General features: G+C 28.2%; 1 protein-coding gene across 1 annotated transcript in view; it reads left to right on the forward strand.

The window, feature by feature from the left end:
- The first annotated feature begins 9,883 nt into the window (after nucleotides 1-9,883).
- LOC107443771 (protein FAM107B) overlaps nucleotides 9,884-15,557 on the forward strand; it is a 196,674-nt gene continuing 191,000 nt past the window's right edge. Inside the window, exon 1 of the mRNA XM_043045647.3 lies at nucleotides 9,884-9,992. The gene's annotated coding sequence lies outside the window, so the exon portion shown is untranslated. The remainder of the gene's footprint in view (nucleotides 9,993-15,557) is intronic.

Consider the following 15,557-nt stretch of genomic DNA (forward strand, 5'->3'; position numbering starts at 1 on the left):
TTTTCTCAATTAATATAAGTAATTGTTAAAATGAAAGATTGCTTTATTCAATGTAAATTCTTTGTTAGGTTGTCAAAGCTTTTTCTTTTCGAAGTAAAACAGTTTTTGTTATTGCAATTTTACTGTTTCTGCCATCAAAGCTGCGATATTTAGAGAGTTAAGGATAATAATTATAAATTAACATACAAAAATGAAGACGAAGACAGCAGTGCACACCGAGCATTATTGAACGGGTGTTGCTTGATCTGCATAATATTGTATAATCTAAAAAAAAGGAGACAAAATATTAACGATTATGTATGAGTGTAGTTAGGGTTAAAACCAAAACAAATCTATTTTTCCTCAAAAAGGCACGCACTTGATAAAAAGATAGCGAAAAAACACTTTTTTGGCATTTAAACGCACTTAAAAAATCTTAATATACAAAAAAGTTTAATGTCAAGTCGTTTCAACCATAGCCACATCAACTGTTTATAAATTTCCATAGCGACATCAAAATTTATTGAGCAGTTTTTATGTAATTCAAGCACCCTCGCCCTAAAAAAAAAAAAAAAAAAAAAAAAAAAAACATAATTCGTGAGAAGTCACGTTTTAAGTTTTGATAACGTTCCTCTTCGGCTTTTTGGGACTTTACCACCAAACGATGCCTGGACTGTAAGAGCACGCCTTCCTCGAACTTTTTACATTACGTTGGCGTGCACTTCTTCCTCCCGGGTCTTTGTAGGAGGCAGACGCGTGGTGCTCCAAGCGATCTGCAAAGCGCCTTTTGCAAAACTAGAACGTCGTGTTGCTAATTCGAATAATCATGCCATCTATCACACTAGATGCAATCTATATGAAACCATCGTTGAGGATCAGAAATTTTTGACCACATCTTTACCGGAATAGATGTGTTTTTGGAAAAACATTCAAATAAGCAAATTTAACAATTAGTTACTGTTTTGTCTATTCGCCCAAACACATCTTTCCAACAAATTATCATTTGAGAGGCCTGATTGCCTCCTGCGCGTCCGTGAGCCTTTGACGACGCCGAACCACCAGTGCGATGATCACACTTTTCAAATATATCAAATATTTTCCACCTAAAACCGTTTCGTTCACATAGACCCAATAGTATAAGATATCGAAATTTAAATACCGATACCGATTTTTAGGTACCGAGAAATAAGGTACCGATTTTTTTTTAGATTGCACCGACTTGCATTGACCACAACGCTGACGTGAAATATCCCCATTGGTCGACGGATCATGGGTTAGAGTTCCCTTGCCATTAGGCTAACCATGGGAGGTTCTCGTGGTCTTCTTCTCCCTGTAACGCAAGGGCAGGTTAGTTCCATCAAAAAGTCCTCCACGAAGGCAAAATTTCTCCCAATACTTGATCCAAGAGTTCCCTTGTCTTCAGGATTGGGTTCAAAACTATGTTATTAAATTTGATTCAACTTAAAATTAGTTCCTTGCTTAGAAATAAATCAAAATGCATCATTATTTTCAAATAAATTGATTTGAAAATCACGAAATATATCAAATGTATTGACTTAGAATAGTGTAACGAGCTATCGAAAATTAGTATTTTATTTAAAATTTGGCAATATTTATTCTCCAAACGGCTTAGTGTAAAATTGATATCCTTTTGGCTTTAGATAAACCTTTATGAGTTGTAATGAATGACAACTTAATAAGTTATCAAGTTTGTCCACACTAGCCCCATAGCCACTATCTACTACGTAGCCATTATGTACTACGTAATTTTTCAGAAAAAATTATAATGGACAAAGTAAAAAAAATTTTATTTCCAGATTTAAACCAGAATCCAGGTAATTGTTCATATTATTGCTTAAAAATACTTATCGAGTTAAATATTATATTAAATATGGTTTTTCGACAAATTTGTAAAAAATGGCAAGCTTTTCCCAAAAGCCGCTAGTACTATAACATATATTCTTGAATCATTTCGAAATAACCGAAGTCCATAAAGTATGCCCATTAGAGATCCCTAAGTGATATTGAAGTGATAAAAAGAAACAAAAGGGTTTCTAAGCTGTGATTGCAATTGTTATCCAATTGAAAAAAAAGAATTTAAATTATCCACTTACCATAGCAATTTCTTTTATGATAAAGTTTTATATCAGTTCTTAACGAAATGTGGTAGTATTCCAATCTAATTAAAGAAATATTAGGATTTGATGATTTTTATCTCGCTGTTCTTTTAAACTCTGGATAGTTGTGGTTAAATGTCAGAAAGAGTTCTTTTCACTTCACTTTTTAATTTACAATGTCTAAAATGAATTATTTCACTTATCTGAAAATATTTACAAAGCGCAGACATTACGTTACAAGCTAAGTTCACATATATGTATAGATTTTATTGCATTACCAATACAAATTTTGCCGAAATTAGCCTTTTAATTAAATTAAATATTGCAAATTTAATATAGCAAAGGGAAAAATCATTTTTAATTCAATATTAAGACCAAAAAAAAATTGCTACAACTTTAAATATTTGTTAAAAAATTATTTCTATAATTCGAAGAATTCGGCAAGTCAATTAGGCATATATTTGCATTTCATTCCATCATAGAGCGAAATCTTAGACAGCTCCATACTTTCATAGAAAGACATCTATACTTTCCCCCTATAGGTTATTGATTTCAAGCGTGTCAATGGATTCACAGACCTGCCCTGACTCCTTCAGACCAGACCGAAGAATAGTAAAACAATAGAGCGAAGCAAGATTTTTTTCAATTGTAGATTGATTTTTCATCTCAAGTTTGTTTACCTTTTGGAGTTTTCTAAGTAAATTTCTAAGAAGAAAAATAATCAAGTTTATTTAAAATCACTGTAACCAAACAAAACATTTTACTTTCATTAGAAAGACAAAAATCTCTGAAGTTATTTTTTCCTTGAAAAAAATAATAAATTATTTGAACTGAGAACAAATGTGTTTTGAAGCACTTTAAAAACAAATACTCGAAGTAATTCGCAACCGTTCTCAAAAATATTTTTGTCAACCCTTCTATTTTCTGCTCGAGCAGAGAGAACTAGATCCTCATAATGGAAATATGGATCAATTTGGAGCATGTCTTAATGACCTTAGAGCTGAAGCCAATAATTTTGAGTCAATTTAAGTTTCGAAGAAAAAGCAAAACACATGTTTGTGTGAAATAAAATTAAGGATAAACATTTTTCTCACTCTTTACATTTGAGGTCATTTTATCCACAAGTTTCACGTAATAAGATTGTAAATAGTTTCACGGAATTTTGTAAATGTATTATTATTTTGTAAAACATTTACTTGATAAACGCATTAAATTGTATTTATTATCCCTTCAAATAGTGTGAGGAGTCGAGCTTGGCAATTGTCAGCTATTTTAATTTTTTTGCACAACATAAACTCGTTAATGCGAACAAAATGAGTGTTTTGTTCGTTTGCCGTCTGATTATATAGTGATAAATATGGGGAAAGAATGTAAAAATTTTAAAATCATTATCTTAAGAAGCAAATTGAGTACCGAGGAAAATTAATTATCATATTTAATTAAAATATTAATCTACCACATTTCTGACAAAACATTATAAGCACGGCTGTTTGTTATTCAGAAAAGAGCACAGAAAAAGTTTTTTCAGAAAAACCACTTTGATCTAAGCCACAGGCGACTAAAAATGTAAGAAGTGTACAGACTCAATTCATTATTTAATTTATTTATTGTTCAATCATAACTACTATCATGTCATACATTTTAAATTGTTTATATTTAAAACGAAGAAATTATTTTTTGGTATCTTCAATAATAAATGAAAAGAAGTATGTTAGAAATAAATGCTAATTTTAATCTTTTTTAATAGATTTTTGCATTTTTATTAGTCACCATTTCTTTAATATTTTTAGTCTCCTTTTGAATTGCATTTTATATTTAGATTTAAAAATTTGAATTTTTTTTAGCTTTATATACAGGGCCACAACCTTTTCGTAAAAACTTATTCTAGTGGCACCTAAGTTTATGTCTTAATGTATTATTTTTAATTCACGCGAACTTATTTTCCACACCACTAATGATTTAAAAGTTCATGCTCAGCGCCACTTAGTCCTTTCTCTTCCATGGTAAAACTTTTAAAATGTTGGCAAAAGTACCAAAAAATCTGAAAGTTTTGGTTTTTAAATGTTTACCACTCTATAAAATAATTTGCAGAAAGCGTAGTAGTTGGCAGGCCTGCATATATTGTGTCAATTTATTCGTTTCCCTTTTATGTATGATTTAGTGATTATTTACTTTTCATTATCCCTTGCAAAGAATAAGAATTCAGATAGTATTTTAGTAAAAGAGATTTTTTAAAAAATATTAGCCCTCTTCTACGTATACATATTTTATACAGACATATAAAAAATTAAGTAGATTAACCCCCTGGGGACGGGTGATTCAGAAAAGCATTCGTACAAAATCAGAATCAAGTTGTAATTAAATAAAAAACTGTAATTTAAATGTAGTCGTTGCTAATTTGACAGACTTACTTTGCTTTTACTTTAATTATTGTTAGTTTAATTATATATATAATCAATGTTAATTCGAAGTATAACTAGTTTTATTTTGAACAAAGTAATGATGAATTAAATAAATCAAACAATTATAACTCCGCCCACAAATAAACTGCTAAAGAAATACTTTGATTACCAGTTTTATCTTTTTACCCTGATTGATACGGTTTTACGCTGGCACGGTTTTGTGACAGTCGACGCAAAGGGGTTAGTGTTCATAAAAAATGTATAAAAATTCCATTTTTTTAAAAAAAATTTTGCTTTCGTTCACTACCAGCAGACAGAATATTTCGCATGTATTACATATATTGGAGAGCTTCGTGTAATGTTCGTTCGTTATTATTTTTTTTTCTTCTAAAAACAAAATTCCTTGATTGAGCGTCACGGGAAAACTAAAAAAAACTCGTAGAAAAGTTAATAAAAGAGCATTCGGAAACTCACCATTTAGTTATTTAAAAAAGAGCCTTTACCTTTCCTTAAAATTTAAAAAATTCTTTACCTTAAAAAAATCGTTCTAGTTATTTAACAAAAATACTTCCGTTAGGGAATCTCTGCAAAGAATTTTTATTTTCAAATTTTTAAATTGGATAGGTAAATTGGTGTGTTTTTGAATACTCATTTTATAAGTGCTATTTTATAAGCATAATTTACAGTCAGTTTTATAGTTTTTGCAGGACGATGGTCAGCTAAATTTTATGGGTCATTTACCAACCAACGTTTAATTCTAAACGGAAACAAACTCTTCCGTTTATGTTGTTTTCACAAATAAAAATATGAATTTTTAATTTGTAGTTTCCAGACAATGACGAATCACCGTACATCAGACTGATTAATGCTTATAAAAAAAGAAACCTTTTCGAGTTCACCAACCTAAAAGTAATTATCTTTATGTAATTCGCATAAATTTTTTATTAATACATTTTTCTTTTAATTCGTCATGTAGTTAGTACAAGTGAAAGTCAATTCATTTTGCAATATCCTGGGAAGAAAAAAAGAGCGTGCTCACATAATGAGCAAAACTACATTTTAAGTAATTTTTAAATAGGCATAATTAAAGCAATTTCCCCGTAAAAAGTTTTTCAGAATTTACAAAATAGTTAGAGATTTAGTGTCCAAAACCCTCCCTAGGTAAAAAATAAAATCCCTAGATACTAAAAATAGTAGAAATGTCACAATATATAAACAGATTCAGAGTAGTACTTCATGCTAGTTTTCGTGCCAAGTTTGCAGGTCTCTACCGTCTCCAGAAAGTATGAAAAATGGCGTTAATATTCTAATAAAGAATTTACAAAGTTTTCATAAGCGCTCACTGTAAAATTAAAGTTTCTATGCTGCGAATTTCAGGACTGAATATATTTATTAGGAAACATTAAGCGTAATGGTAAATGCAAACTTTTTATTTTGTTCTTAACTTATTATTCTTAAACTTATTAATTGCAAACTTATTAATTATTCATAATTTTGTTTAATTTTTAAATTTTTATGGATCGAAACCTAACGTAGTGACAACTGTAAGAAAATGATGACAGTGTACAACGAATAAATAAAAATGTGACGTTCTGAGTATTAGAACATCGTGGATATGAGGGCTCGAAAACAATATTGCCCGATATGCTCGAGCCTTTACGTGACAGGCTGGGTATGTAAACATTCAATCAGTGATACCATAAAACACAGATTGTGAAATCTCCAAGATGCTACATAGGGTGATATTAAGTACACTTCAGCGATAAGAAAATCGAAAATATCGATATATATTAAGAAAAAGAAAAAAAATCTATTATCTTTGCATGCAGTAAACGCGGAGATTTCTCTCATTGGTGACATTATAGTTATTAATCATTTTGATAGGTTGTTTTAAGTAACAATATATATATATATATATATATATATATATATATATATATATATATATATATATATATATATATATATATATATATATATATATATATATATATATATATATATATGTAATACAGAAATTAAATACTTTTGTATTAATAAAAGAATTAAAACTCTTTCGTTTTCATAAAATATCTTTGTTAAAGAATAAGCGTAGAGAGATTCTATTTTGGGAATTCAAGGCTGAAAACATACCATTGAAATATAAATAGATTTATATTTCAAAGGAACAGTTATTTTTAGAATCATTCCCTCTTTCACTTCCATATAAGGAAGCAGTAAATGATTTTCTTTAATGCGTAAGGTTACAAGGAATGTACGAAGTGTGCCTTTTTACCTCAAACCTGTGTTGGTATAAAACGTAAGAACACTAGTTTTTGCGTGTCCTTTTCATCATGATGTGATCCTGATAAGTCAGAAGTCTTGTCCATCCCCCTCCCGTAGGGAGTGTGGATGTGAACTGTTATCAATACCAGCCTACATTTAAATAAACCTGTTTAGAACGTCTGATGGATTACGACTGCATTATTTCAAGCTAAATACAACACTGATAGCAGGGTTGTAGCCCTGTTATTATATATATATATATATATATATATATATATATATATATATATATATATATATATATACATACATAATTTTAAATACAGTTAGTTTTCAACTACTCAGTATTAAAGAGATACGTTTTAAAAGCATATATATATAAGTAAACTCGTGGTTTCATAGTAATTAAGAAACACTAATTAGGTAACGTAGTCTACCTATGTTACTACACTCACGTTAAACATTAAGTTTACCTGACTTAACGAAGAATAAAAAATAATTAAATATCTAACAACGTGCAATATACTGCTTTTTGGATTGTTGAAAGTTATAAGCAAGCAAACATCACTGATAATATTAAATCGTCCGCAGTTTCTTTTATATCAACCGCTCTAGCTCTGCATCAACAAGAAATTTCCCTTCTTTTAAATGTCTCTCCTGAACGATCAAGGTAAAATTTTTGAACGTTTTTTTAGGGACGGAGCTACAATTTCCCCCATTCACCCACTGTCCAAATGTTAGGAAGATAGAACTAACAGTTCTTGAGTTATAAGAGAAATACACATACACGTGTACACAAATTCTTCATTTTATGATTATAGATTAAGCATTTAGTCAAGGTATCGGGTTAGATTTGGTAGTTTATCAACTAAAGAAAATTTCCGATCATTCTTTATAAAAAAAACTTAGAACTATTTTCTAATTTGGCTGTTTCCTCTTAGTTCGAAATTTAAAGAAATCGGTCTTTATTGGGTTAAAACCGAATTTAAACATAACGCATTTAAATAAATTAAATACATTTTTTCAGGTTCTTAAAATAATTCGGATATGATTTTAAGTATTAATGAAATAATGATTGATGCATTAATGAAGTTCACAGCTACCAACTAATACGGTCTCTGGGAAACGACCAAAGTGGTTGTAAAATAGTAATACACAAAGTGGTAGTAAAATAGCAATTGTAGAAAGAAATTTTTAGAAATTAAGCTACTTCACGTTACTTAAATCTTAACTGCTTAACTAATACTTATAATACATATGATTGAATTAAATTATGATAATTTTACTTATGTATACACTTTTTTCTATAAAAATTTAAACTATTTTTTTTAAACTTAAAAAAAAAAAGAGATTTATACATTAAAACAGAAATGTTGCTATCACTAAGAATTATTTCCCTCCTTGATCGTGTAAGTTTGAAAGCAGTAAAATTAATTTTCTTATACAACAGTAAATTTTCTAGGCGTTACAAAAGCGTTAAATTTCACAACTAGGCTTTAGATCTTTGCGTAGAAAAATAGTTCAATTGCAATGCTGTTCAAACAGCATCAAAAACAAAATTAGTAACGTAATGGTCTTTGAACTAAAATACTAATTAAGAAATTGAGACTATATTAAGATTATAAAATTCACAAATTTCCTATGCAAAAACCGTGGTGGCTCAGAAGATAGAGTATTTGCATCCAGAATAGGGTACCCCAGGTTCGAATCCCAGCGATGACTGGTGGATAAGAACTCTGCCGAGCACAGTGCTGACGTAAAATATCCTCAGTGGTAGACGGATTATGGGTCAGAATCCCCTTGCCATTTGTAGGAGGTTTTCGTGGTTTCCCTCTCCACGCAATGCAAATGCGGGTTAGTTCTATTAAAAAGTTCCCCATGAAGGCTAGTTTGTCCCGATGCTTGATCCAGGAGTTTCCTTGTCTACTTGAGTTGGGCCCGAAATTTTAAGGATGCGGAATTTAGCATCGATAGTCGTAAGCTCAGAATTATCGGTTGTTCAACGTTATTAATAAAATAAAATAAAATTTCCTGTATTAATATAATCTATAAATATTTCAACGGTAATGAGGTTGGATACTTCCTTATTTTGAATAAATATTAATGGTACAATAATTTTGCTGCTACTTTGTGAGCTAAAAATTATCAAAACTGTATTTAAAGTACCGCAGTTTACATAGAGAGGTCAGTTGACAACTAAAACCAATATGGTTTTTCTTTCTATGCCCTTATTAAATTCATTTTTTTATATGTTAATGGAAGTCTAATTAGTAATATAAAAAAAATTTACCGACAATTATAGAAATCGTAATTAAAAACTATTGCATTTACATAAAGCACAACTATTGAGATATTTTAAATTTATTACAGCGTGGGAAAATGTTAAATAAATTTACATAAAACTCAGAAAATAGTTTAAGTAAAAGTAAGAAAAAAACAAAGAGAAACTATTTATGAGCATGTAAAAGATGTTCTGAAAGAAATAAAAACGCAAATAATAAGAAAAATTAAAAAATATTTTGATTATTTTCCTGTCTTATGAGGGTTTTGATCTTTTTCGAGGATGTTTTAATGCTCACATTAGATTAAGGAAACAAAATAAGGGAATATTAGGTATCAAATTATTACAGCATGAGTTTCAGTAGCAATAAAAAATCTTTTTATGACTTTTCACTTCATTTCACAATTTGTTGCGGTGAAAAAAAAATCGTTTTATCGTTAATTTTTAATGCATTATTTAGTCTTATAAACATTTATAGAAAGCTATAAGGAAGCTGTTTGTAAAAATGCACATTACGGAATATTAAATTACAAGTATTATGTTACTTATCAACCAAACTCAGTATATTTGGAATTTTTTCCAGAATTCGTTCCGCAATTAAACTAAAACGATTATAAATTTACTAATTTTTCCCCAAGCTGTATAATTCATAGTGATTCAAAATAATATTATGTTCTTGAAAAAAAAATTATTCTTGGTTACTCTTTAGGTTGACCCACAAATTCTAAAAACGGAAGTTGTGAAGTTTTTTTTCCAGTTCAACGCTCCGAGAAATCGTCCACACGGTGGCGCTAGTTTGAAATGAAACAAAAAGTCGTTTTCTGTTATTATAGTGTGCAGAGAGTTAAAAAGTGTGTTTATGGCAACAAGTAGTAAGTTGAGAGCGTAGCGTAACAATTAATCACATTGGATTTTTATTTTTGTGCCACAAAATAGGAGCTAGTATTGGTGAGTAATCATAAATTATTTTCACTATGATTCATAATTAATTCGTAATTCTTATCTCGTGTAAATTAGATAATAGAATATTATTTGCCAACAACTTATCAAAAAATTATTAAAAATAAATTTTAACTCAAATTTATATTAAATATTTTTAAATACTTTATTTAACTATTTGAATCTCGAATAAATTTAAGTAAATTGCTCGTTACTAGTTAAACCAATCCTGTTTCGATAACTTTTATTTACATTTGTTTTAACACATAATAAATTTTAATAATAAAATAAACCAAGTTTATTAATTTTTTAATTTATGCTGATGTTTTTAATAGAAGATTTTAAGAAGTTTATTTACAACCCTTGTAAATTGTTGTTAAAAATGCCACATAGAAGCAAAAGTTCATGAATATCAACTGCAATAAATTAGCACTGTTTAAAACACTATTAGCACTGTATAAATCACTAAAATTTTCTGAGTTTTATTTATTTTGAAAACATTTTAAAAGTCATATCTCTATATCACAAGAAAGCGGCATTTTATGCAAGCAGTGAAGAGCAAAATTTTTTTTAATTCAATAAATTACGAGTAAAATATTTAAACACAAATTTTGCCATGACAGGGAAATAAAATTTTCAAAGAGAAGCTGGCAACTTTGGGTGTAATTTAATCACAATAAAGTATATAGCATAGCTGCCAACTCTTACGATTTTCACTAAATATATTTCTTAGTGGTGGTTGAAAAGTAGAATAAAAGTAATAAAGTTATTAAAAAAAAATCCAAATTTTGAGTGGCTTTTACTCAAATAAGAAATAACTTAAATTTTTTTTTAAATATGCTTTTTCAATTCTTTATGCTGCGGCGGTTGAAATATATCTAAATCAAAATTTTCAAATCCAGATATAGTAATATAAGAAAACATGAAATTGGCTGCCACTACAGAATATCTTTCATAAAAATTGACAGGTATGTTTTACGCAAGGTGATAATTAGCTACAAATGGCATAATTACCATTAGTTTTTTTTCTTGCGAAAATTAGCAGTTTAGAATTTCTTTCCTCGAGTCAAATAAATAATTTTTTAAAATGTCTTAATTTTTTTCTTTACTAAATTTTTCGAATTTTTCATGCTGTGGTGATTAAAATATTTCTAAATCAAAATTTTCAAACCCAGAGTAATATTATGAAGCATAAAATTGCCTGCTACTGGAAAATATCGCTCATAAAAATTAACAGAATTTTTGTACGTAAAGTGGCAATTACTTAAAAATGGTAAAACTACTACTAGTTTTTTTTTCTTATGAAAATTAGCAGCTTATGACTTTTTTCCTTAAATCAAATAAACATTTTTTTTCTTTTTGTATTAGTTTAAAACTTTTTTTCGTTAACCAAACGATTGTTAATTAGACAAATTTGAACTTATTTATCATTGTATAGACAATAAAAAAAACCTAATATCAATTATGAACAATTATATAAATACAGAATGAATTTCGAGAACAAACTATTCTTTTGTTGCTGTAATTAAGTTTTTTTCCTTGATCGAAGTCAACATATTTTAATATATATATTTTTTTAATGTTATAAACATATATAAAGAATTTCAGAACTCATTTCCGCATTGTTCATTGCAAATACAAGGATGCCACAGGATACTAAAAATGTAAAAAATGGTCGAAACTCAATTCATTTTTATCTATTTATTATATTTATATTTATTTAATCGTAACTAACACTGCGACTTATAGTTCAAATTATTCAAATTTTAACTGGCGGTGAAAGCAATTTTAAATTAAATTAGTAAAACAAAGAAAGAAGTAGAAAGACACAAGTTTTTGTGCTCAGCTGGCATACTTAAACAAAGATAAAATATTATGAAGGAACATGCTATAAACTGCAAACGAAATGTTTTTTTAATCTAATAGAGCTGTAAGCTAACAAACATCGCTGATGTTATCTTTAAATTATTTGAGAACGAAAAACAGAATCGTCTGCAATTTTTTTCTGACAATATGAAGTGCTAATCTTATGAAAAAAAATCCTTCTTTACATATCTTTTTTGAAGAAACAATGTAACATTTTTCATAGGTTTTTAGGATTGGGGACTAAAATTACCCTTAGCGAACCCCTGTTCAAATTTTGAGAATTAGAACTTGGGTTACGGGGGAAACGCACACACAGAAATGTTATTTTTTCAAAAAAATTTCTATTTATAGGAAAGAGGGGGCGAGTGCAGACAATCAGAACATTTCTGTTACTTATCACTCAAAAAATCTAGTAATATAGAAAATAAATAAGTTTTTTTCCCCACCTAATAAGTCCATCCGAAAAAACCTTGTAATTTCTTAATTTTTGCTTTAATTGCATTTTTTGAATGCTTTTATTCATCATTTTTAGAAATAGGAGATATATTATAAATGAACATGCTTAATACATATTTTAATATTTACTTAATCAACCAATAATGAGTTTAAATGAACTAATGGCTCTAAGGGGCTAGTGCAGACATGTAGGTACGGGACTACTGTGGAAATAACAAAGTTATTTAGTGGTAGTAAATTTATTTTAATGCTGACAGGAATTTCCTTTTTTCACGAAACCACTTTTTATATTAAAAGTTCGAGTAGTCCTCAATTCTCATGCAAATATGTTTTCCCTGCAAAATAGCGTATAATGGTGTTCACAAATTTATTTAAGGATCGAATTTGATCTGATTTTCGTTATCACTATTTAGCGTTTTGAAATAATTATTGAAAACGTTAATCGAATAGTTAATTATTGATAAATACTTGAAAGTTAGTGAGAAAAAATGCTTTCAAACTACTTTTTTCGGATTATATATTTTAGTTCATATGGAATTCCAATAATCTAATAGTTTTTTTAAATAATTATAACACCTTTTATTATAATTCAAAAATACCAAAATATATTTTTACTTGTATTTAGAGTGTTAGAAAAACATATACTATATAGACACCAGTGTCCCATCGGCGTGAAAGGGTTAATTAATTTGCTCATTGGAAGAAGATTCTTTAACTACAAATTATCTAAATTATTAGGAAATCTTTTTTTATCATAAGGCGCATAAGTTTTTAGTTCTTATTGCACATGATAGGTTTTGACAATTACGAAGAAGTCGTCTAAATGTACGGAATAAAATAAATCACAAAAGTAAAACAAGAAATTTTTTAAGAAAAACGTGCGAAATTTAATGTTGTAGAAAGTTATTGTTTTTAAATTATTATTATTTTAGTTATTAATTTGACCTTAACCGACAAAGCATTACGAATGAACAAGTCTGGTCAATACGACTGTATTGTAACGCTGCATCGGTCAAGAAAGCCTTATTTGGATAGTTATTATATTTATCTGGACAATTATATTTTTTAATTATAAATGAGTTAAGTAAATAAGATTCTGTTTCTGTATTTCAATGACAATAATTAAAAATGTAATAATTCTGCTGCTCCTTTTTTTAATTGTTCAGAAGAATTTGATAAGCTCTCTTTTCTTTTTTTTATTCTTCTGAAAAATTCAATAAGCCCTCTTTTCTATTCTTTCTTTCTTTTAATTTTATTCTTCTGAAGAATATGACTTTTCTTTTCTTTTTGTTTTATTTTTCTGAAAAATTCGATAAGCTCTCTTCTCTTTTCTTTCTTTCTTTTTCTTCTTCTTTTAATTCTCCTGAAAAATTTGATAAGGTGTCTTTTCTTTTTCTTTTCTTTTTCTGAACAATTCGATAAGCTCTCTTTTCTTTTCTTTCTTTTCTTTACTTTCTTCTGAAAAATTTGATAGGATGCGTTTTATTGCCTCTTTTGCATTCTTCTGAAGAATTTAATAAACTCTTTTTTTAATTCTTCTGAAGAATTTGATAAGCTCTCTTTTATTTTCTTAAAACCACGTGGAAATTTGTCTTTTTTAAAAAATGACAACAAAAATGCATACATTCATATTTTTATAATTGTTTAACAAAGATGTTTTATAATTATTCGGACTGCTACTGTATGAAAAAAAAATATATAAATAAATCCCAACTGTTAAGAAATATTAAGTGTTTGCATAGTTAACATGTTGGTGACTTGCAAACATATGAATAAATACAACGCAATCCTTTCCTCCTACTCATTTGTTTTTCAATTGAAATACTATATAAACTTTCTTTCATCAACAATAATGACACTATCTTCTTACGCATTTCTTTCAACTTTCACCGCTTACCGGAATATTTTTACAGCTGAATTCACCCATTCGAGAACATAATACAAGAAGTCAACATTCAAGAGATAATTCGATTATATTCCACTTTCAACAGGTATTCTTCCAATCCAAGTGCTCTCAGATTTCAGGGTCAGCCTCCTAAATAAGCCTTTTATCGCAATTCACCTCGGATTCTATCGATTTCCGTTCGATCAAACCTTTTATTCTTGTTCGATCATAGCTTTCATTCCAAACCTTTATTGATAGAGATAAAAAATGATTCTCATAAAATAATGAGCAGACTTGTCGCTTCGAAATTATCAAGGACACAGGATATTGTTCAATGATATTCGTTTTTTTTTATATTTAAGCTATTCATATTGTATTCAAAAATTTCTTTCTTTACTTGAATTTGACTTGAGAATTTTGTTGTAAGTGATGGAACATTTTCTGAAACATTTAAACAATACTTACAAAAAAAAAAAAAAAACATATTGAACTAACGTAATTTTGAGGTATGCAATGCAATAATGGTTGTAAATGATGGAAAATTTTCAGAAACATTTGAACAATATATTTACGAAAAAAAAGGGGGGGAATAACACATTGAACTAACGTAATTTTGAGGTATGCAATGCAATAATGGTTGTAAATGATGGAAAATTTTCTGAAACATTTAAACAATATTTACAAAAAAAAATTTGAACTAACGTAATTTTGAGGTATGCAATGCAATAAGGATTGTAAATGATAGAAAAAATTTCTGACACATTTAAACAATATTTACAACAAAAAAAAAAAGAAAGGGGGAAAAAATAACTTATTGAACTAACGTAATTTTGAGGTATGCAATGCAACTATTACAAATAGAATAGTGGTGGGAGAATTATGATATTTTTCGCCTATTTTTGAAAGAAATAACATATTTTAATTATCACGGCATATTAAACATTTAATTAATAATATTTAACTCAAAAACTGATAAAAAGTATTAATTTTAAAAAAAAGTGAAATCACGAAATTAAATATTTTGTGTGTTTTAAGTCAAATTAAAATTTTTGTTTATTAGTTTTAAGTAAATTGGCTTCCATATTTTGATTTTTAATGGACGCTGTGATCAATAATGGGAAAAAATCACATGTAAAAAATGGTATGAATGAAATTAATAAAAAAAATTTAAGTTTAAAAGATGAAATTCGTTGAAAAATGAAATACTCTGAAACATAGTGCATTAAGTTATAAGTTAAGACATAGTTAAGTGTTCCCAAAAAGGGACAACTTAAAACAAACACAAAGATGCACTTAGACTACTTATTTAAGTTTTAGAAATCAAACCGCAAAGGTAATTTTTATTTTAGCTGCCAAAATTTGCACCT

This window comes from Parasteatoda tepidariorum, chromosome 2 (genome assembly GCF_982258835.1).
Source record: "Parasteatoda tepidariorum strain Cologne lab strain chromosome 2, Ptep-v5.0, whole genome shotgun sequence".
Taxonomy (NCBI): domain Eukaryota; kingdom Metazoa; phylum Arthropoda; class Arachnida; order Araneae; family Theridiidae; genus Parasteatoda; species Parasteatoda tepidariorum.